Source organism: Lucilia sericata, unplaced genomic scaffold, assembly GCF_015586225.1.
Source record: "Lucilia sericata isolate MDLA Ls3-8-SP2 unplaced genomic scaffold, ASM1558622v1 Contig000147F_arrow, whole genome shotgun sequence".
Classification (NCBI taxonomy): domain Eukaryota; kingdom Metazoa; phylum Arthropoda; class Insecta; order Diptera; family Calliphoridae; genus Lucilia; species Lucilia sericata.
The window spans coordinates 80,084-102,174 of record NW_023994179.1 but is presented as its reverse complement, the minus strand read 5'-3'; the positions used below and the strand labels follow the sequence as shown (position 1 = coordinate 102,174).

General features: G+C 29.3%; 1 long non-coding RNA gene across 1 annotated transcript in view; it reads left to right on the top strand.

Annotated features, from left to right (window-relative positions):
* Nucleotides 1-21,066, top strand: part of LOC119601187 — a 37,666-nt gene extending 16,600 nt beyond the window's left edge. Inside the window, exon 3 of the long non-coding RNA XR_005231189.1 lies at nt 19,694-21,066. This is a non-coding gene — a long non-coding RNA (uncharacterized LOC119601187). The remainder of the gene's footprint in view (nt 1-19,693) is intronic.
* The last annotated feature ends 1,025 nt before the right edge of the window (nt 21,067-22,091 follow it).

Genomic DNA, 22,091 nt, shown 5'->3' with positions numbered 1-22,091 from the left:
AACCTACCACTTACGGTTATCTCCAGCCACCGACTGTCCAGGTGAGTAGCTATTTTAACATGTGCTTGTACTACGAGGAAGTCAATCGTCACCCCATAGATTACGTAGAGACAGACAAAAAGCTTATGTATGTTTTTTAAGTGTCCCCACTCTCAGTCGGTGGAATGGCGTTCACCCCTTTACTTAGTGTTCGTGGATTTGAAACGTGCTTTTGATACACTGGTTCACAATGCTATATGGAAGGCCCTAAGACGCAAAGGTGTCCCTGATAGATTATCAGACTCATAACCGCCGCATTCGTCATGAAGGCTCACGGAGCAAACCCATATATATTAACGTAGGAGTCCATCGAGGCTGTGTTCTGCAACCCCCCTTTTATTTAATATTGTTCTGGATGTTATGCTGAGCAAATCTATGTCTGGACAACATGATATTTTTGGGGTCTCCATGATAGACTGGGTGTCATCGATTATGCTGACGATGTATGCCTTTTATCACACCGATTCTCAAGCATGCAGTCCAAAATTCAATAGCTGGCTTACAAATCAAGAACCCAAGTCAATGCGTATAAACTCCACGAACAACGCACAATTCCAGCTTGCGGGGCAGACTATCGACGTTGATAACTTCTGTTACCTGGGGAGTTTAGTATCAAAGAGCGGAGACAGCTAGGATGACATACAGAATAGATTGAGAAAAGCAAAGCAAGCATTTGGTACACTTAATAAATTCTAAAGATCACAGAACATCCCAACGAACATCAAACTTAAAGTTTTTAACTCTAATGTAAAGGCTGTACTGTATGGTTGCGAAACATGGAACATATGCCGTCGAGAGATGAGCAGTTTACAAGCTTTTGTCAACCGGTGTCTCAGACGTATTCTCAGAATTTTCTGGCCAGTCAGAGTCTCAAATCTGAATCTTTGGAAACGTACTGACCAAGCTCCGATTCATATGTGCATACGTTCTCGTAAATTTGGTTGGGTACACTACGAGAAAGCCAAGTACTGATCTCTTCCGACAAGCCTACGAATTCAACCCCCAAGCCTCAAGAAGGCCAGGCAGACCTGCAAATACTTGGAGACGACAGATAGAAAACGAGCTGCAGGAATTTGAAGTTTCATGGAGCGAGATGAAGATGATTATGTTGTGATAAATCGAACTGGAAAACATTTGTTGCGGCCCTATGTTCCACTGGAAAATAAAAGACTTAAAATATACTCTCACTTACAAAGGGGAAACTAAAATGACGATTATCTTCACCCTCGTTTACAAAGAGTATATCCGTGACGAAAGACGAATTAGAGTCTACCACTTGGTTAGGGGTTAGTGAAAATCACTGTCTTTTTCGGATGCATTGATTCTTGGTCGAACTGCAGGGATATTTTTATATTACATTTTCTATAACTTTTTATTGATTTATGTCGAGATTTCAAGATTTATATAGGCTCCGTAGTTTCTTACTCTATTTTATATTTTCTTTAGAAAGAGTTGTTAGAAATATATGTTAGAAATAAAACTTTATAATTTACTTTTACATTACGAAATTGTAAAAAATTTTATCTAATCGATCTCATAAAGTTTTCCAATAAGTATTTCGTGCTTTTAAGAAAAAAATATTTTACAATTCATTGAACAAAGAGCATTAAAATATAGTAGCTTGAAGGTATGAAGAGTCTGTTGTAATTAGATCGGACGAAATCACAAAAATCTGCTTTGGAAACTTATTATATGTATACAAATTTCCCGTTTGGTGGTCAGTGAATTAGATGGTACGTAATACAGTCGATTATAACTCTTTATAAAATCTCTATTGTATTTTAACACAATATTTTTCCTTTAGGTCAATTTTTTCTAACCTATAGCTGATATCAAAAAAGTATAATCTACTACACTTCGTACAGTACACAGTGGGGCAGAATGAAAATTTTTTGGAAATAAATCTGGCATTTCTAAACGGCTGATCCGATCGGGATAAAATTTGGCGTGAGCGTAGCCAAGGAGTATTCGAGTTTAAGTTTTGAAGATGAACCCTGCAGATGCCCCAGGGACGGCGCTGTGGCGGCTCAAAGTAGGGTACCTACGACATGTAAAATTTTTAAACTCGTGCCATTTCTTTGTTTTTCACCCAAATACAAAGATTTTTATATTTTGTGAAAGCGCTCGACGAGATCTTGAAAAAACATGCTTGGACATACTACTTATCTCTTATAATATCCGAGTTATAGGCATTTAAAAATTTAGTGATACAAAATTTACCATACCTTGGTCCGCCTTTTTTTGAATACCGGGCGTAATTTTGGACCAAATGGACTCAATTTTTTCTTGTTAGTTAGACAACAAAATTTCCAATAATATACAAAAAATTTGAGATCAATATCATTTACAGATCCAAAAATATAAGTTTTTTAATTTAAAAATTCAAAAAATTTTAGATTTTTGGCGTTTTTTTTTGCCAAAAATGTGTCTTAACTCTTTTATTAATAAAATAAAATTTTTATTAAGAACATATAACAATTTTATAGTTTTCTAAAAGGTATCTTTACGCAGAACGCTTTGGCGTAAAAAACTTGTCATATTTTTTGAAAATGTTGCCACTACGTCCTTCCGAATATGACCTATTTTTTATCAAAACTTCAACTTTGGGCGACATGTTCTAAAATCCCAAAGCTGGGATCAGAAAACTGAAAGCAGTTTTGGAAACCTCAATATGTTTTCTATTTACTCCAAAAGTATTTTCCCAGCCCTGAAAGAAATGTGGACCCTATGGGCAAAAAAGTAAAAAATCCCATTTTTGGGATTTTCATTCCTATTTTTGGGAATTGTGGGATGCCCTTTGACCTTTTCAATTTTTTTTTTGCATATTCTTATTTGAAATGACAAATTTAACAAGCGTTGAAAATTTCATTGAGTTTTGTTCATAAATAAAGATTTTGTCATATATTACATATTTGTTTAATTTCTAAAACTATGATTTATATCAAAATTTTAATAGGATCGCAGATAGCTACAACAATTTAGTCCATATTTATCCCTTAATATCATTTTTTAGTTAGATATGGAAATTCTCGACCCTTTACAAAAAATTTCAAGCCAATATCTCAATTACATTCAAAAATATGTTCATTTAAACCTGTGTCCTTTAATTTCATCTTTTTCATATTTTAGTATTAAGTATGACAGCACATATTTAAATCTTATATTTACCTATTTTCTATTTGTTTGCTTATCCTTATAATTGAAAGGTCCTATTATGCTTAAATTTTCAAAAATTTATAACTATTTTTTACCTAAATTTTTTCGACAGATCATTTCGTTCTGTTTCGTTTATGATCATGTAGGTAAAAATATACAGGTAATGATAATTTCGATTCATTCACTAATAAGAAATATCAATGACTGAATTACAGGTTATAGTAATATAGTCCTAAATGTTAATAGGTGGACAATTCGTAATTTTTTACTTTGGAATACCTGTATCGGAAATGACAAGAATTGGTATGTAAGTAAACTTCTCAGATTTTTAGTACCATATTTAATAAATCTACAATGAAGATTACATTAAAGTGCGAAGAGTTGTGTTCCGTTTTATGGAGTATATCTTCAAAAGGGCCAGAAAGAATTGAAGACATTTCAATTTATATAAAAACTACATATAGTAGAAAAGTAGACAAAACAGGCATATCAAAAATTGAAAACTTTTTAAAACTTTTTGATGTAAAAAGTAAGTCTGTGGATGGAAATCAAAAGAAATTTCGATTAAAATTTTGTAGTTGGATGGAAACTACTACGGAAATCTCAACTTACAACACATCAATAGGAGCGCCTTGCAAGTCATACGAAGACTTATGTTCAAGGTAAAAAAAAGAGGGTCACACAAAAACTTTTTTCAATCTCAAATGAGGAAATTGCTGATACATTTAACGAAATGCTGAAAAAGGAAAACCAACATATGGATGTCGTACATATTGCAACTATTCTTCCTAATGCATCACCAAAACGACTTAAGCGAATTGTGGAAAGTATACCAACTCCAACATCATAATCAAATTTTACTGAAGAGGAAGCAATAGCGCTTATGTTGGAACTGGGTCTCAGTCGAAATAAGTACCAAATATTAAGGAAAGCTCTGCATGAAAAAGGACATAATATATTACCATCATACAAGGCAATCCAGGAAAAAAAACAAACTATCCTACTAAATCAACAAAAAATAATGAAGAATTGAAAGAACTGAGAGCTGCGGAAAAAAGCAGAATCCAAGAAGAATTTAAAGTTCAGATGGGATTAAACATCGACAAACCACTTTCAAGTTGCGGTAGTACAAATGACGGTAATACGTCGAGAAGGTTTTTTCGTGATTTTGAAATTACTTCAAAAATAACTGGAATCGACAAGGAGTTGCTTCGAAGAGTTAAAACTATTTTAATGGCACTGAATAGTAAACATAAAATTAATGAAAATCGATTTGGGGAATACACATCTGAAATTTCTAAATTACTTGTATCTCTGTATCCATGGAGGGAACTAACACCAACAGCACACAAAGTATTGTGTCATGGTCAAATAATAATTGAATCGAATATTCTTCCACTTGGAGAGTTAACAGAAGAAGCCCAGGAAGCGAGGAATCGAGATTTTAAGCATGTTCAACTATTCAGCTCAAGAAAATGCTCCAGGCAATCACAGAATGAAGATATTTTTAATAGTTTACTTCTATCTTCTGATCCTGTTCTTTCAACAATGCGAAAAAGATGGATTTGTTATGAAACTCTATCATCTCAAAACAAGGAGGATTTAAAGGACTTATATTACCTTCTGGATATGTATACCGATATGACAGATTATTTTATAGAAAATAAGTAGTGTTAGGAATTAAATATATAAGTAGGTTGTAAGAATTAATTGTATTATGTTTAAGATAAACAGTTCAAATAAAAAAAGCTATTATACTAACTGATGATATTGTATTAAATTGTGTTTTATATTTCGGTGGGCGGGAAAGGTAATTTGTGTGGGGTGATTTAGGTGTTGTTGTGCGTGGCTCATAATAAAATTATAATTTTTTTTATTTTATACAATATTATAATAAAATAATTAACTAAATAATTTTTAAAAATTGTCCAAATATTTTATTCAACACCAAATGTATGTTCTGTCCAGTGATGCCAGGAGATTTTTTTCAGAAATCCCTACGCTTATGAGAAAAAATCCCTTTTTTCCCTACACCCACTTTTTATTTTCCCTACATTTTTCCCTACACTACTTTTTTCCATTTTTTTCAAAGTTTATCTTAAAAAAATACAAAAATAACATCAAAAACTAAAATATTAGATCCGTTTTATAATATACATATATATATATGTATTTTTTTTTTTTTTTTAATTTTTAGGAATGAAATTTCTAGAATTTAAAATTTTTTTTCTTTCAATTTTACATCATACAAATCTTCCAACCCTGACTCTTCAGTTAAGATTAAAAAAAAAAACAAGACAATTAAAAGATTTATGGCAGTATATCGAATAGTGATAAAAATTTATTTTATGTGCCTCCCCAAAAAAAATTTCATAAAATAATTATTTAAAATAAGGTTTACTTTTGCGTTTACTTTTTGCGGTTTACTTTTATAAATTTTCAGAACATTAAATTCATTTTTTCAATCCTGAGTTACTGCATTAAGCCCCCGACTACTCTATCTATAAGGAGTCAGAATATATCGCCCTACAGGATTGGCATAATCCAAAAAGTCGTTTCAGGAAAAATGGATATGAATATTTAATGACATTTAACTATTTTTTTAATAACTTTTAAACAAATCAAGAGTTTTTAAAAATCCAGATTCAGATAGTTGAGGTTAATATGTTTCTCATCTAAATTGAAATTAAATTTTTAGTTGTCTAATATTTACGAAAACGTGGGTTTTAGTTTTTACGTTTACAAAAAATCGATTTCACATCGAAAATAATAGACATATTTGAAATTTGATAAATCTATATGAAAGATTTTAGTATGTCGCATGTTTTGCAGACCTCAGTTCAAGAAACCCGAATTTTGGATTATGCCAGTCTTGTAGCGATATGTAGGTACTACATATATTGTAGAAATTACAAGCGGAATTTTTACTAACGATACACTTAAAACTGATTTCATTTTTAATTTTAAAATTTTAATACATGAAAGAGTATATTTTTAGTTGTTAAAAACTATGAAATTTAAAAATCCCTACAATTTGACAATAGTAAGAAATCTTTCCCTTTTTCCCTACACGTGACATTTTTGAAAAAAATCCCTACAAAAAGGGAAAAATCCCTACACTTGGCATCACTGGTTCTGTCATACTTAATACTAAAATATGAAAAAGATGAAATTAAAGGACACAGGTTTAAATGAACATATTTTTGAATGTAATTGAGATATTGGCTTGAAATTTTTTGTAAAGGGTCGAGAATTTCCATATCTAACAAATGATAAAAAAAATGATATTAAGGGATAAATATGGACTAAATTGTTGTAGCTATCTGCGATCCTATTAAAATTTTGATATAAATCATAGTTTTAGAAATTAAACAAATATGTAATATATGACAAAATCTTTATTTATGAACAAAACTCAATGAAATTTTCAACGCTTGTTAAATTTGTCATTTCAAATAAGAATATGCAAAAAAAAAAATTGAAAAGGTCAAAGGGCATCCCGCAATTCCCAAAAATAGGAATGAAAATCCCAAAAATGGGATTTTTTACTTTTTTGCCCATAGGGTCCACATTTCTTTCAGGGCTGGGAAAATACTTTTGGAGTAAATAGAAAACATATTGAGGTTTCCAAAACTGCTTTCAGTTTTCTGATCCCAGCTTTGGGATTTTAGAACATGTCGCCCAAAGTTTAAGTTTTGATAAAAAATAGGTCATATTCGGAAGGACGCAGTGGCAACATTTTCAAAAAATATGACAAGTTTTTTACGCCAAAGCGTTCTGCGTAAAGATACCTTTTAGAAAACTATAAAATTGTTATATGTTCTTAATAAAAATTTTATTTTATTAATAAAAGAGTTAAGACACATTTTTGGCAAAAAAACGCCAAAAATCTAAAATTTTTTGAATTTTTAAATTAAAAAACGTATATTTTTGGATCTGTAAATGATATTGATCTCAAATTTTTTGTATATTATTGGAAATTTTGTTGTCTAACTAACAAGAAAAAATTGAGTCCATTTGGTCCAAAATTACGCCCGGTATTCAAAAAAAGGCGGACCAAGGTATGGTAAATTTTGTATCACTAAATTTTTAAATGCCTATAACTCGGATATTATAAGAGATAAGTAGTATGTCCAAGCATGTTTTTTCAAGATCTCGTCGAGCGCTTTCACAAAATATAAAAATCTTTGTATTTGGGTGAAAAACAAAAAAATGGCACGAGTTTAAAAATTTTACATGTCGTAGGTACCCTACTTTGAGCCGCCACAGCGCCGTCCCTGGGGCATCTGCAGGGTTCATCTTCAAAACTTAAACTCGAATACTCCTTAGCTACGCTCACGCCAAATTTTATCCCGATCGGATCAGCCGTTTAGAAATGCCAGATTTATTTCCAAAAAATTTTCATTCTGCCCCACTGTGCAGTAGTAAGATGTCTTATTATGTTATTAAGTATTTATTTATAAGCTTTTGTTTTCTGTACCAAATAAATTAAATGTTGCTGTCATCTTTTGGAGCCCCCACTTAAATATTCTAAATATATACTTTAATACAGTGAAATGAATATTTTTGTACTTCATTATTATTTCGTTTACGTTTTGTTTTAGGTTTTCGTATCCTTTTAAATTTCATACCGATACCTTATGGGATATAAAATGTTTCTTTCAACAGCAAAATTTTCAATTTCATCAATGTTGTAAAGATATTTTGACATGAAAACAAAGACAAAAAACAGATCCTAAACCAAAACTGAAAAAAATAAAAAAGGGTTAAAATATTTATGTATATATGTTGTTGAAGTTATGAGCTAGAGGAGTATGAATATTTTTGTTACCTCTTGCTTGCTATTGGCTTTCAGTCCTGTGCTGGCCCTGAACGACAACGACCTTTATGTTATAATTTGTTATCTATTTTTTCCGTTTTCATCTCAGTTTTTTTTATTGACTGTTTTTATTTGGTCTCGATGCGTACGTGCATATTAAGAAGGTTACATAATAATGCCACTTTTCCAGTAGGAGCTATGAAGTGGGTAGTTAGTAGTAGTGGGTGGCACAAAGGATTTCTTAAAAATAGCTTGTGTTTTTATATGTAAGTAAGTCTTGTTCACTTTTTTTATTTCAGTTTTGTTTGTATTTGTTTTCATTTCATTGCCTGCCTATGCCTATTAGATTAGCTTCAATGAAGACGCATTCGTGTCAACTTCAACGTGTGTTAGTATCAGCAATAGTCTGTTGACGTAAAAACTGATAGAGTTTGTAGCTACAGATGGCGTCAAATGACTAAGTGAATGGTTATTGTAATGTTACAAAAATTCATATAAAAAAACACTATTAGACATTTGCTATTGACACTGCTGTTCCAGATATTACTTCTATTTATGTTTCATACAGTTGAACGAAATCATCAAAGACAACAGTACTTGCAACACATGTTTGAATATATAGATTCTATATTAATTCATTGATTTTATTTTTATGTTCATACATATTTAATGCTTGCATACATATGTGGAACATACTGGCAAAATTTTAAAAATTAAAGTAACGTTTTAAACTGCGTTTATTAATTTTTTTGTTATAAGTTGGTAATTTCGTTTGTTGTTGGTTCTAAATTTTGGATTTCTTTAAATTAGTTAAAAACTTAAAGCATGACTCTTTTTATTTTGATCAATCAGTACTGGAGCTAGGATGAATAATTCAGTACTTTTGAACTAGTATTTCGAATAGTATATAGCTTACTATAGTCAGGTATATGGATTAACACATACACTGGACTAAGCTTAGTCTAAATTTCCAGAATTTCCATGTACTTTAAACGTATGTACATTAGGGTTTCCCGTGCACCACTTTTCAAGGAATACCTTTTAAATGGTGAGTTAATGTATAATGAATTTAAGGATTAAATTGCTTTAAAGCTCTGAAATTTAACAAAAACACATAGTACTTTTCTACTGAATATGAGTTTGGAAAAAAAATTGGAAAAAAAATGAAAATGTTAAAACAATTGTTTCCAAAAGAAAAATGTAGACAGCAAAAGTGGACAAAGTTTAATTGACCCTTACAAAAGTAAAGGTCAACATTTATTTAAACCTAGATAAGTGTATCAAAAACAAATCTAAACATAAAATTTAAATACATAAATATTTTAGCCAAAAATTATAAATATGCAAAAACAATATTTAAGTAAATGAAATTGTATATTTGGATTATTTTTTGGCTTAAATTATTTAGCTGGCAGTGTGGTTTTTAGTTTCAATTCAATAACTCTTAAATGAATGTAGTAGCAGCACACACACACACAAACATATACATATAGAAAACACGTAAATTTTGCGTCATCCTTGAAGTGACCTTGGTGTTAACCTCGTTCCTCGTACCAATACGCATTTTTGTATGTATTAGGAAAAAAAGAATGTTATTTATTTTTCTACTCCCTCGCTCGTAATCGCTGCAAAGTTTGGCATTTGAAGGGAACAAGTAAAATATAAAACAAAACCAAAGTGTAACACATCATCATCGTCGTCGTCACTATCGTCGCCATCATTGAAAAGCATAAAATACCACTGTAACATTTAATAATCTTCCACCCACTAATTTAATACTTTTTTCACCCATTTGCTCCTGCTCTCTCACAGATACGCATATGTACGTTGTATTAGACCAAATGGTTACGACTTTACACTATTTTTATTGAAATTGGCGCTTTAACATACATACATAAACATACACACGATTATTTTAAAATACAATCGTATTTTACAGTGTGTACTATTATAGGTGTTATTTACCTCTGTGGGACTTTCTGACTTTCACATAAAATTGGTCCTTTATTTGTTGATTACTATTTGTTCTCTTGTTTATTTCAACAACAACTTTAGTTTCATTAATATGAATCTTTGTTAGGTAGCTTGCAGTATGTCGAACATCTCCTAAATGGGCCAAAGAGTCACCTCTGGTTTTATATTGAATAAGTGAACTATGGTTGAAAAAAAGATTTGTCCCTCACTGTTAAAATTTACGTTTATTGCAGACGTTTGTTTGTACTGTTGTATTTTAACAATACTCCTCTTAATACATGTGTTAGAATTGTTTAAAAATAGAAGAAATAAATACGATTAAAAAGGTTATTGTATATTTAATGTCAACCATTCCACATTCCAATAATTTTGTTTGGTTTTTCATAACCCTGCAGTTCAGAGTGCCTATACCGAAGTAGTAATTTTTCTATCATAGCTAATTATTATAATTTCCACAATTAAATTTTACGACCATATAAAGTACATGTATATTCTGTATATCCTTATAAATAAGCGATATATTTTGTAAAGGATTACTTGTGTAGAAGAGCTGAAGAGGTTCTGAATACGATCTGGAGCTGGATCCATCGCGAGGACTCAATGTTAACCCGGTGAAGACGGAAATCTGTATTTTCACAAGAGAGACAAAAATTTCTATGTACATATATTCAATAGGGTGATCGACTCGATTTGTCAACCGGTTTTTTCTGCTTTACCAATGTCGGTTTTTTCTTAATGTTGATTTTTCGAATATCGAATAACCCGGTTTGTCACTTTTTAAAAGCCGGTTTCGAATACTTTTATTTGTTTTGTATTCAAAGATTATATACAGCCCGTCTAAATTTTAAAAATATTCGAGACGAGGAACTAGCGTATATTTTTCTAAAGCTCCTTTGTTTAAACTTTTTTGATTCTCCTAATTAATTAAAAAATTTATTTGTAAAATTAACTGTAAAAACTGTTTGATAAAATTTTATCAATCTTAAGATTATATTCCAATTACAATAATTAATTTACGGCTGAAATTTTATGGAAGTGTTGAAATGCCTATGCAAATTCCCTAAACAGGGCTTTTAAAATAAGCTAGGATTACATAGTACCTTATGTTTAACAGAAGTGTCCCACTTTTTTCCTAATTTTTTATATTATAGAAATAATGTAAATCAGACGACTAGATCTAAAGTTATAATCTTTTAAACTGTCAAAAATCATTTCGGGCCATGTTTTATTAATCAAATTTAAACATAAACATTAAGTTTTTCAAATTAAAATATTTTTTTTTATTTATAATGAAAAAACGGTTAACCAGTTTTTTCTGAATTTGAAAAATATCAACTATTCGAATGTCAACTATTCGAAAACCGGTTTTTGGAAAATGTCGAATAATCGACCACCCTAATATCCAACCCAGTTTCCTGGGCAAGAAGGGTTTATAAAAGGGTAATTAGACCAATTCTAGCTTGTGCTTCAATAATCTGGTGTACTTATATACATATATAAGAAGTGAGGTAACATTTACAGCCGAACGGCTCATTAGTGTCCAAAATCGGTTATAGGACACGTCATAAATGCACAATGGACACATTGGATGGCTATACATAACCACACACAGAATATGTCACAAACTTTGAAAAACTGATCCCAGATATGTCTTGCAAATACCCATAGGAATCCGTTGCGTATGACTCTAAATTGGGGAACAAAGTGAGCCTAGGGTTCTATATTGAAGACCCAGAAACAGAAATATACCACCGTTTACCTAATCACAGCTCTAGTTTCCAGGCAGAAGTCCGAGCAATAACGGAATACGTAAATTGGATTAGAAAAAATATGGCGTCAACAGCGCCATAACGAGTTCTCTCCCAGAAGTAAGGTTTACATCATATGGGTACAAGGCCACTTGGCAACGAAAAAACGAATGTAATAGCTTTAAACGGAAGAGAGCTCGACATAGTTAACCTGACGAACGCAAAACCATTTGACGCAAGAGCAGAATTAAAAGAATGGATGAGAAAAAAATAAAATGGTGGGTAGAACCACAAATATCTCATCGGACAGTGAATCTCTGGAGCACTTTCTTTATCATAGTCAGGTTTTCGCCGAAATTGGATGTATTTTGTATGCATGTATTTTGTATGCAAAGAAATATGTATATCAAATTTAATTAGAAAATAATAAAACGTTCGAAATATGTCCAAAGATGGGTTCATAGGGTTTTATATATAGTATATTTAACAAATATACTATTGTCAATAAACTAGCCCACAGATGATTTAAAAATTTAAATTTTTTCATGTCTGAGCTGAGAAAATAGGTTCTCACTTGATACATTGATTCCATGTAATACTGCTCAAACAGTTTACATAATTGTTTATAATACAATGTGTTATAATGTAACGCCAGATTTATGCTTAAATTTTATACTTAACGCCTAAACACTTATTTACAATAGACATTCAAACACACTTATTGATACATTTATTCATTGTTCAGAACAATTTTACCATATTCTATTTTAAAGTTATTTCTATAACATCCTCTATAGGATGTGAATGTATTTTTAATTTCTCTTACAGTCTGTAACAAATTCGATTTTGACATTAAAGATTTCCAAATTTTGTAAATTTAAAATTTTACCAAAAAAGTCTAGATATACGTTCCATTTAATTTATCATGTTTTTGCAGTAAGCCTTTTAATTATTTATGTAAACATTTTGTAAGGTGTTCAATATGTTCGTATTAAACTTACATAAAATTTCGAAATATTTTTCTTTAGAAATTCAAAAACACATACATACATATGTAGCTACAATGTAACTTTTGTGTGTATGAAATAGGCCTCATGATTTAAATACAACAGCACACAGAACAAGACAAAATGTTTGTAAATTTTCTGGCTGAATAAACATAGAATTATCACATTCGAAACATCTAAAAGTCCTGTTGAAAATTTCACGAATATGTCATGAAGTAAAACAAGCTGAGGCACGCAAAAATAAATAAAAATTAAACAAAAACCTATAAAAACGTATGTGTACGTAGAGCAATCAATAAATTATTCAAATATAATAAAAAAGCATTAAAAGCAGGAAAAACTTGTTATTTGCAATAACAAGCTTTCCATTATCAATGTTATGATTAACCTAATTTAATATTTTTACTGCAATTATCATACCACCCACGTACATTTCAATTCCTCTGCGTGTGAAAAAAATGGTGAAAATAGGCTAAAGACATTTAAAATGCGATTTTGCACCTGAATTACTATTTAATGCTTACACAGGCAAAAAATATTTATATTAAGAATAAGTTAATCGGATTGGAATAACTTTTTAAAATTTGTTTTGAAAACCTTCCCATAGTAAGGCCGCTTATCGAAAAGTAGAAGAAATATAAAGAAAAAATAAGTAGTTTTAAGTATTTAAATAACAAACAATCTACACTTACTTTCAAAGATTTTAAAATTTAAATTAGATTTTTATTATAAGTTGCATTAAAAGTTCATAATATTTCTAAAAGTTTTAAAAGTCGCTTTGATAAAGGTCAAAATAAAATTAAAGTTTTAAAGCAACATAATCTGCGTTTCCCTTTTTCCCACATGATTCATGAATATTTTTAGAACAATATTTATAAAATAGGCGACCTTTTGAAACCAAAATAATTTTGACTTTATTTTCTACCTTATTTGGTTAAGAACTTTTTATGTTTAAAATATTTAAAAAGAAATTCTTTTAAAAAAGTTGCAAATTGTTTGTAATTTTTTTAAACGTATAGAAAAATGAAAGAAAAACGTTAACAAAGATAAATTATGTTTTACAAAAATATTTAATTAAAAGGGTTTCAGGTGCTTAAAAGAAAATTAAAATCAGTTCAGTTGATATGTACATGTGGTACTTTAAATTATTTTAGCAGGTTTATATTAGCTAAATGTTTGACCAAATTATTAAAAAAAAGTTGAACAACATGAAACAAACATTTTCCTAAAAGTACACTTTGCTATCTGGCCTCTGAATTTCTCCATCGCATCATGTTTTCCAGATATCGAAACATACGGCATTTTCAGGCGAACTGCTCATAACTTTAAGCGAACTGGACCAAAGCGGTTATAGAACACGTCATCAATGTATACTGGACACATATACAAACATATTTAGGAATCTTTGAAGCGAGCATTAGAGCAAATACCCGAGTGGCTCTAAATTGGGAAACAAATTGGGCCACCAATACCAATATACCAGGCAGAAGTCCGAGCAATAGCTGAATGCGTAAATTGGATTAGAATAAATATGGCGCCCACAGGGCTTATCATATTTACCGACAGCCAGAGCCGATATTAGGTGATAAAGTTAAATCTAAGACCATATTGGACTGTAAGAATGCTCTAACTGCATACTCTCCAAGAGGTAAGCAACGAAAGCGAATGTAATCACTTTAAAGGGATGGGAGCTCGAGGTAGTTAACCTGACGAAACCCATTGAACTACAAATGTGCGATGAGGTGACTATAACGAGAGCAGGATGCGAAGCCTCCTCAAAATGAGCATGTCTAAGGTTAATGTTATGGTACGTATTCTAAGTGGACACACAGGATTACAGGCACAGCTATACAAAATTGGATGTGAGAATTTAGATGAATGTAAAGCATGTAGAGAAGACAGTGAAATTCTGGACAAACATTTTCCATGAAGAGCAGCGTACAACAGGCCCGACAGCGGCCTAGGTGTATTTCTTTTCGGTAAGGTCTCTCTAAATTTCAGAAGAAACATATTTGCTACATTTTACTTAAGTTTTGATTTCGAAACATTCAATTTTGTTAAAATTTGGATGATGTAATTCGGCGTCTCCGACTTTTTTTTGATTCATTTACACGTAGCAAATCTTCTATCGGAATTCTTAAATATATTTGATTTCAACCTATCTAAACTAAATGATATGCAAAACCAATGTTCGATTAAAGTTGTAGAAAAAATTACAAAGGCGACAGACAGTAAGAAAAATAGAAGGATTTCTATTTTTAATTAGTTATTGAAGCATTTAATTTACTTTTACACGAAACAGAAGAAAAAATAATATTCTTCGATTATTAAAAATTAATAAAATTTATTTAAACAAGCTTTCATGTAAATGATATATTTTCTTAATTATGTCTGTCTGTCTGTGCTTCATTTGTAAATCTTTAATAACAGTCGGTATCTCAATTTTTCTTACTTTGCTCTTTTTTCTGCAATACATTTATTTTGATTTTATTGATTGACAAGTAAAGCAGAAAAACTTTGTAAATATTTTTGGCCTTGAATTTTTCTGCCACAATTTATTTACAAATTTTTAAGCTTAAATTCCTTTTGATTCTGTGTTATATGTCTTCATTATTTATCATTTTCTGTATGTGTCTGCTGTTGCTATTGCATGCATCAACTGTATCATTTACTTTTTTTTTAAACAAATCATTTGAGCCACAAATACTCATGTGTATTAACAAGTATTTAGGAATTTACTTAAGTATGTTTGTAAGTATGTGCTGCCTTCATACCTTCTAAGCGTTACCAGCTAAAGCTAGTAAGTATATTGCAGATTGTCTTTATTTTTTGCATGAATTATTCATTAGGTCAAAAAGTCTATATAATAGTAAAAATCATCTCTAGTTTATGTTCTTATACTTGTGCTATTTTTATGGCCAGTAGACATTTGGTCGGACATTTAAGGTCTGGCAAAATCTAATGGGGGCATCATTGACCATGATTTAAAAGATACATAAATACATACAAATTGTTTTAAATATATTGTATGTATGTGTGTTCGTATTTACTTTAGTATGATGTGGCCAACTGTAATTTGTTACAAATAGATGTCAAGGTTAAGTGGCCGTCGTTGTCGACATGTATTAAAGTTTAAGAAAAATACTATTCAATTAGGGTTTGATGGTGTTGTCTAAACTGTTATTAATGAATAATTTTTTACAAAACTCAGTCACGAATTTTACAAATTTTTCAATTTAAGTTGTGTTGATATTGTAGTTATCTATGAAAATTTTGACAGCTGTTAAAATTTTATTTTTTAACAATTTACTTACATTTAAATATACATCATGTATGTGACCTATACGCATAATCCAAAGTTTGGTGAAATTCGGATCATATTTCGTCCACACAATCCCACCTTCAGTAAATCGTTTAACGATCACAAGAATCCTAATTTCGACACAAAAATGTTATATAAATGTCAAAAGACTAATCCATTAACTATTAATCAGTCTATTGACTAGTGTATAGACTATTCTATAGTCAATAGAATAGTCTATTGTCTAGTCCATGGATAGGACTAGTTCATTGTCTGGTTTATGGCATAATCTGTTGACCAAATTATGTAATAGTTGATATGTCATGGTAGTACTGTTACATTTTCGATGTCAAAAAGTACTAAAAAAGTACAATCGTACTGATTTTTCCACCCTTGTACACATATCAAATTTTTCTGCTCTTTAATATAAAAGTGATTTAAGAAAGAGTCGAAACTATTTTTTTAGTTATGCCAGTCTTGTAGCAAATGACCGATATGTACCATAAGATTAGATGAATTGATTTGGAAAGTATTCACAAATGCTGTTGTTATTATTATTAAAATTTAAGCTTTCATTCTTTCCGCTTTAGAAAGTTATTCTTTTCGGCATAAGTTGTTGAAATAAAAATAGAACAGAAAAAATAAATCTATTTTATTTTTTTCCATTCTACTCAGTATTCTTCGTAAATAGTTTTTTTTATATATGAATTGCAATATTAATTTTCCACTTTATTTTTATTTTATTTGCTGCCATTTTCTGGTCACTTTTTTTTTTTTTGTTTTAGGAAAAAGTAGAAGAAACAACAGCAACTACACAAATGAAACTTAACTATTTTTAATTACTTTACGCTTAAAAGTTGAAAGCTTAAAGCAATCCATTAAAACGGTTTTTTCTAGTTTTTAGTTTTATTGAAATTCACAATGCAAGTCATGACCAAATTCAAATGCAACGAAAATTGTTCGTTTGTTAGTTCATCTTCCTCTTCATAGTTACCAACGTATACATATATAGTATAATTTGTAGGTGTATGCGTGTGCATGTGGCGAAAGGACAAAAATACTCACTACTCAAATTGTTTCAATATTATTTTTATGTACATACATACGTATGTATTTGTTAGAAACTAAAAAGTTTCAAAATAAAATGGGGGAAAACACAACTAATATTGCAATTGCGAGCATTAACGCGCCACGCAGTTTTTACGAAACGACAAACTTTCATTTTGGATAATATTTTGTAGTTTTTTTCGATTTCATTATTTTTTATTTGTATTTTTTTAGTTTTTATGTTTTAATTTTGTATTATTTCATTTAAATACTGATGGCGCCATTATCAAATGCTGCACTTGATAAAACTACCAACTAGTGGCCACTATTTATTGTTTGTGGACAAAGTTGGTGGCGGTGGTGGTCTTCAACAATGCTTTTAAACGTAACTTTTATAAATAGAAATGAGTGAATGTGCTTAATATTCTACTTAGTTGCCTGGGTTTTACCTCGATTGTTAACATTTATTGTGTAGTGTTTAAATTTAACGATGACAATATTTTAAATTTAGGAATATTTCATTTACATAAGTACCGAATAAAATACAAGTGCTGGTCGTCGGTAACTGTATACATATTCTACTGTTCATCATTTCATCTAATTGTGGTGGCAGTTGAAATTGTTGTATGTTATATATTTTGTGTAAATAAACATATGTATATTAAGGTGGCATCAAGATTTAAGTTTCCACCGAAAATTATAATTTAGTTCATTCTAAGATACCATTTCTCAAAATGTTTGTCCTGGCATTTGTTTAGCTGGATTAAATGATAAAGAGGCCCTTTCTTTAGATTTGTATAATATTTTCCATATTTCTTTTTAAGAAAATATAAGCAAATTTTGTATTATATGAAAGGGGTTTGAAAGGCGCTGTTGTTGTTCTCAGTATTATGCCCTAAAATTTGATGTTGGTTGAATTTAGGAAAAGCAAAAACTGAAGCGTTTTGTTTAAATTTATTATTTCTGAACCCAAGACAGACATTTTGAGAGATGTTATCTTAAAATGAACAAGCTTATATTTTTCTCCACATAAACGGAGCCTCCCTAATATACATACAAGTACATACATATGTATTTAACTAGATGTTGGTTCATTAACTGATATATTCTTGAGATAAACTAGATGTAAAAATATCTTGTACTTTTTAGCTCAAGGGCATCCGAATTAACGATTTTTTACTCTAAACATAACGCAGAAATTTCGCTTTAACATAAAAGAGGGAGAAAAGGATTATTTGATTTTATTGTATTTTGTTTAAATTAAACACGAATCTGTTTATTAAATTAAAAATAAACAGTTTTCAACCATTACCATAAATCATTATTAAGAAGAGTATTGTTACCTGTCAATTGTTATATAGAAGTGTAATTGATTTAAAATCATAAATTAATTCGCGAGAATGTTTACATATGGAAATTTTCAGAATTCCATGATTTCTGAAAATTAAATATCTAAAAATAAAATATCTATCTAAACTTTCTTCACCTTCGTGAGAAGGGTATATACAAGTTTGTCATTCCGTTTGTAATTTCTATAATATACTTTTCCGATTCTATAAAGTATATATATTCTGGATCCTTATAGATAGCGTCTGTTGATATCAATTTTTAGAAGACCCCAGATATCTGCGAGATCCGAATCTTCAATAATTCTGTCAGACATGCTTTCGAGAGGAACGCTATTTAAAATCAGCAAAATCGGTCCATAAATATCGGAGATATGAGCAAAAATCCAAGACAACGGAAATAATAAACAAGCAGCAAAAACACACAATCATACGGTAAATTTTGTTATTGTAATTGTTTGTTTATAAAAACAAAGCAAAGAGAGATCAACACTTTATGTTATTGGCTCGAAACATGAAATTAAGCATGTAGGGCCGGGATTAAAGGAGAACCTATCAAGGGGTACTTTTTGGTACTTTTTAGTTTTTCAAAAGGTACTTTTTGATTTTTCTATAAAACTGAACCTAAAAACATGAAATTAAGTAAGTAGAGCCCGAATTAAGTAAGAACCCATAAAAGGGGACTTTTTGGTACTTTTTCGTTCTTTAAAAGGTACTTTTTTTAATTTTTTATAATATTGAACCTAGAAATTTGAAATTATGCATGTAGAGCACTTTATATGTGAGAACATATAAAATGAGACTTTTTGGTACTTTTTCGATCTTTCAAAAGTACTTTTTGAATTTCTATAATATTGAAACCAGAAACATAAAATTAAGCATGTAGAGACCGGAGTAAATGAGAATATTTAAAATGGAACTTTTTGTCATTCTTTCTTCTTCGAAAGGTATTTTTTGTATTTTCTATAATATCGAACTTAGAAGTATGAATTATGCATGTAGAGCCCGGAGTAAGTGAGAACCTATAAAAGGGAACTTCCTGGTGCTTTTTCATTTTACAACTGGTATTTTTTATTTTTTGTAATAAAATTTGTTCTGATTGTAATTTGTAACACATCATGATGAAAGCTATATATGTACGTTTCGGCACAGCCAAATATAAAACTCTTAATTGTTTCATTTCTTACAGATTATCTTAAAAAATGTCAATAATTACCTAATTATTATAATTTTCTATATTTTATCTTTATTTCCAGGATACCTGTAGAAACTGTAGCTCTGGTCTAATTCACCCAAGAACACACATTGAAAAAATTAAAATTTCCTATAAGGAAATACTAAAAAATCAATCATAACAAGCCTATACTTATATCCTAAATTTAAGTTAAAAAAACTAATATCATAAATGTATTTATACCATTTACTATAATTAAAAAATCCATTTAAATTAAAAATAAACTTAAAACTGTATGTATGTCGTTTATATTATATGGATCCTGAGCGAATGATGTGATAGATTTTTCAAATTATGTTAATTTATAGTATACAGTTCTTGAAATACGAAAGTATATTATAGTTTTAGAATTCGGTTTATAACTCTCATTGCGACCTGAAAGTATATGGTCATTTTTTTAAATGTTTAAATATTCCTGGTATTGTACAAGAAAATCGAAGTTGACTATAAATGCTTAAAAAAGTTACATTACGTATACATAGTTAGGCCGAAAATAAGACGATTTTGTTAGCTTTACCGTTCTTATAGCTTTTTTTAATTTTATTTGTTATTTTTAATGGAATGTTGTTGTGTTATTTTTTCGGATTTTTAAATTAAACATAAATACATATGAATACGAATTGATTTTTTTAAATTAAATTAATTAGTGTGTAATAAGCAACTGATGGAATGATAATGTAAATAAATATCCACTCATTTACTTCAAGAATGGCATAAATCAAAAAAACATATAAAGTACATTGGAAAGTAACGAGTTAAAAAGCTAAAAAAAAACGCTTTTCACTACTTATTCATTCGCATTCTAACTCATCATACTTATAACTACATGAATAAGTGCTTACAAATATGGAGTTAAAAAGTTTAGTTTTGATGTTTACAAAAAAAATAGACAAAACTCTATGAAAGACTTTAATATGTTACATATTTTCTTAACCCTTTCACGCACAAAACTAAACCGCAGGACTTTTTATGGATATGACTTCACCATACAATGGAAAAAGTGTTTTCGATGGATATCTAAAAAATAACTTATTTTTCTTTGGAAATGAGCATTTACTCTAGCTGTGAATCAAAATTACGCTCAAAATCGAGAAAAAATTAAAAAAATCTTGGGACACCGGTGTCCCGTATACGTGAAAGAGTTAAAAAAAACCCGAATTTTGGATTATGACAGTCTTGCTGTAAATGTAAAAAATATTTTTTTTATAAAATTTTATATTTGAATGAAAATATTAAAGAGTAAATATTGATATTAAATGAGTTTTCTTATGATTCTGTTTAATATTTGATGTTTTAAATAAAAAATTTATTTATGTACTAATTATGTAGTTGATTTTAATTAAATATTGATTTCTAATTAAACTTACCTTTTTGTTTAGTTGACCATCAATTTAATTAAAAAGTCAAAATTTTAATTGATGTGTTTCTTTCATTTTTTTATTGTTTTGTTTGTTTTTTTACAAATATAAATTTTAGTTTAGTTTCTTTTATTGATTTTGTAAATTTAATCAATTTGTTACACAGACATGTTGGTTTTAAATGTTTGTTTTTTTACACTTAAAATTAAACATTGAAATGTAGATGACAAATTTGTATTTATTCAATTAATTTCAAATTTTTTAACAGAAAGAAAACATACAAATTTAAAAGTACAAAGTAACTTTTAGTTGGAAATTCTTTGGTGTTTTTACAGTGATAATTGATTTATGTTTTTTTTTAATATTTATAAATAAAAATTTTAAAGTTGATTTTTAATTACAAGAGTAATTCAAGCAAAAATACCAGACTAGACAAATGTTTTATTTATTCGGAATAAATTTGTTTTGCACTTCGCTTGAATTAGTCTTAAAAGAAACAAACAAAAGCGGTTTTCTAATGAGCCTCTAGAAAATCGCTTTGGTTTATATTAAAGTAAATTTAAGTAACAAATTTTAAATAAAAAGTTATTTAATAATTATAAAGTATTTTTAGCTTATTTAAGAAAATAAATAATATTTATGATTTTTTTTCTATTTTACAGGAGCGCGTATACTAAAATATTACTGTTAGATAATTGTATTATTATTAATTAAATTATTATTAATTTTATTGTTATTATTATTGCACATTTATACATACATACACTGACTTAGAATAAACATATTACTGTTTGTTTGTAATTAATCAAATAAATGTGTAACGAAATTAAAACTGAATGCATGAAATATTGTTATTGTTGTTTTTTTTTTCTTTTGTTTATATGTATGTATATGAAAACTAAAAATATAATTTATTTAGCTATTTTAGTATAATACAAGTTATATTTTTTTATAATATTTCTTTATGTATGTATGTGTTTTTGTATTTATTTATTACACTTACATTTGTACGTTACGAATATACATACATATGTACATATGTATGTGATTTATACATATTCT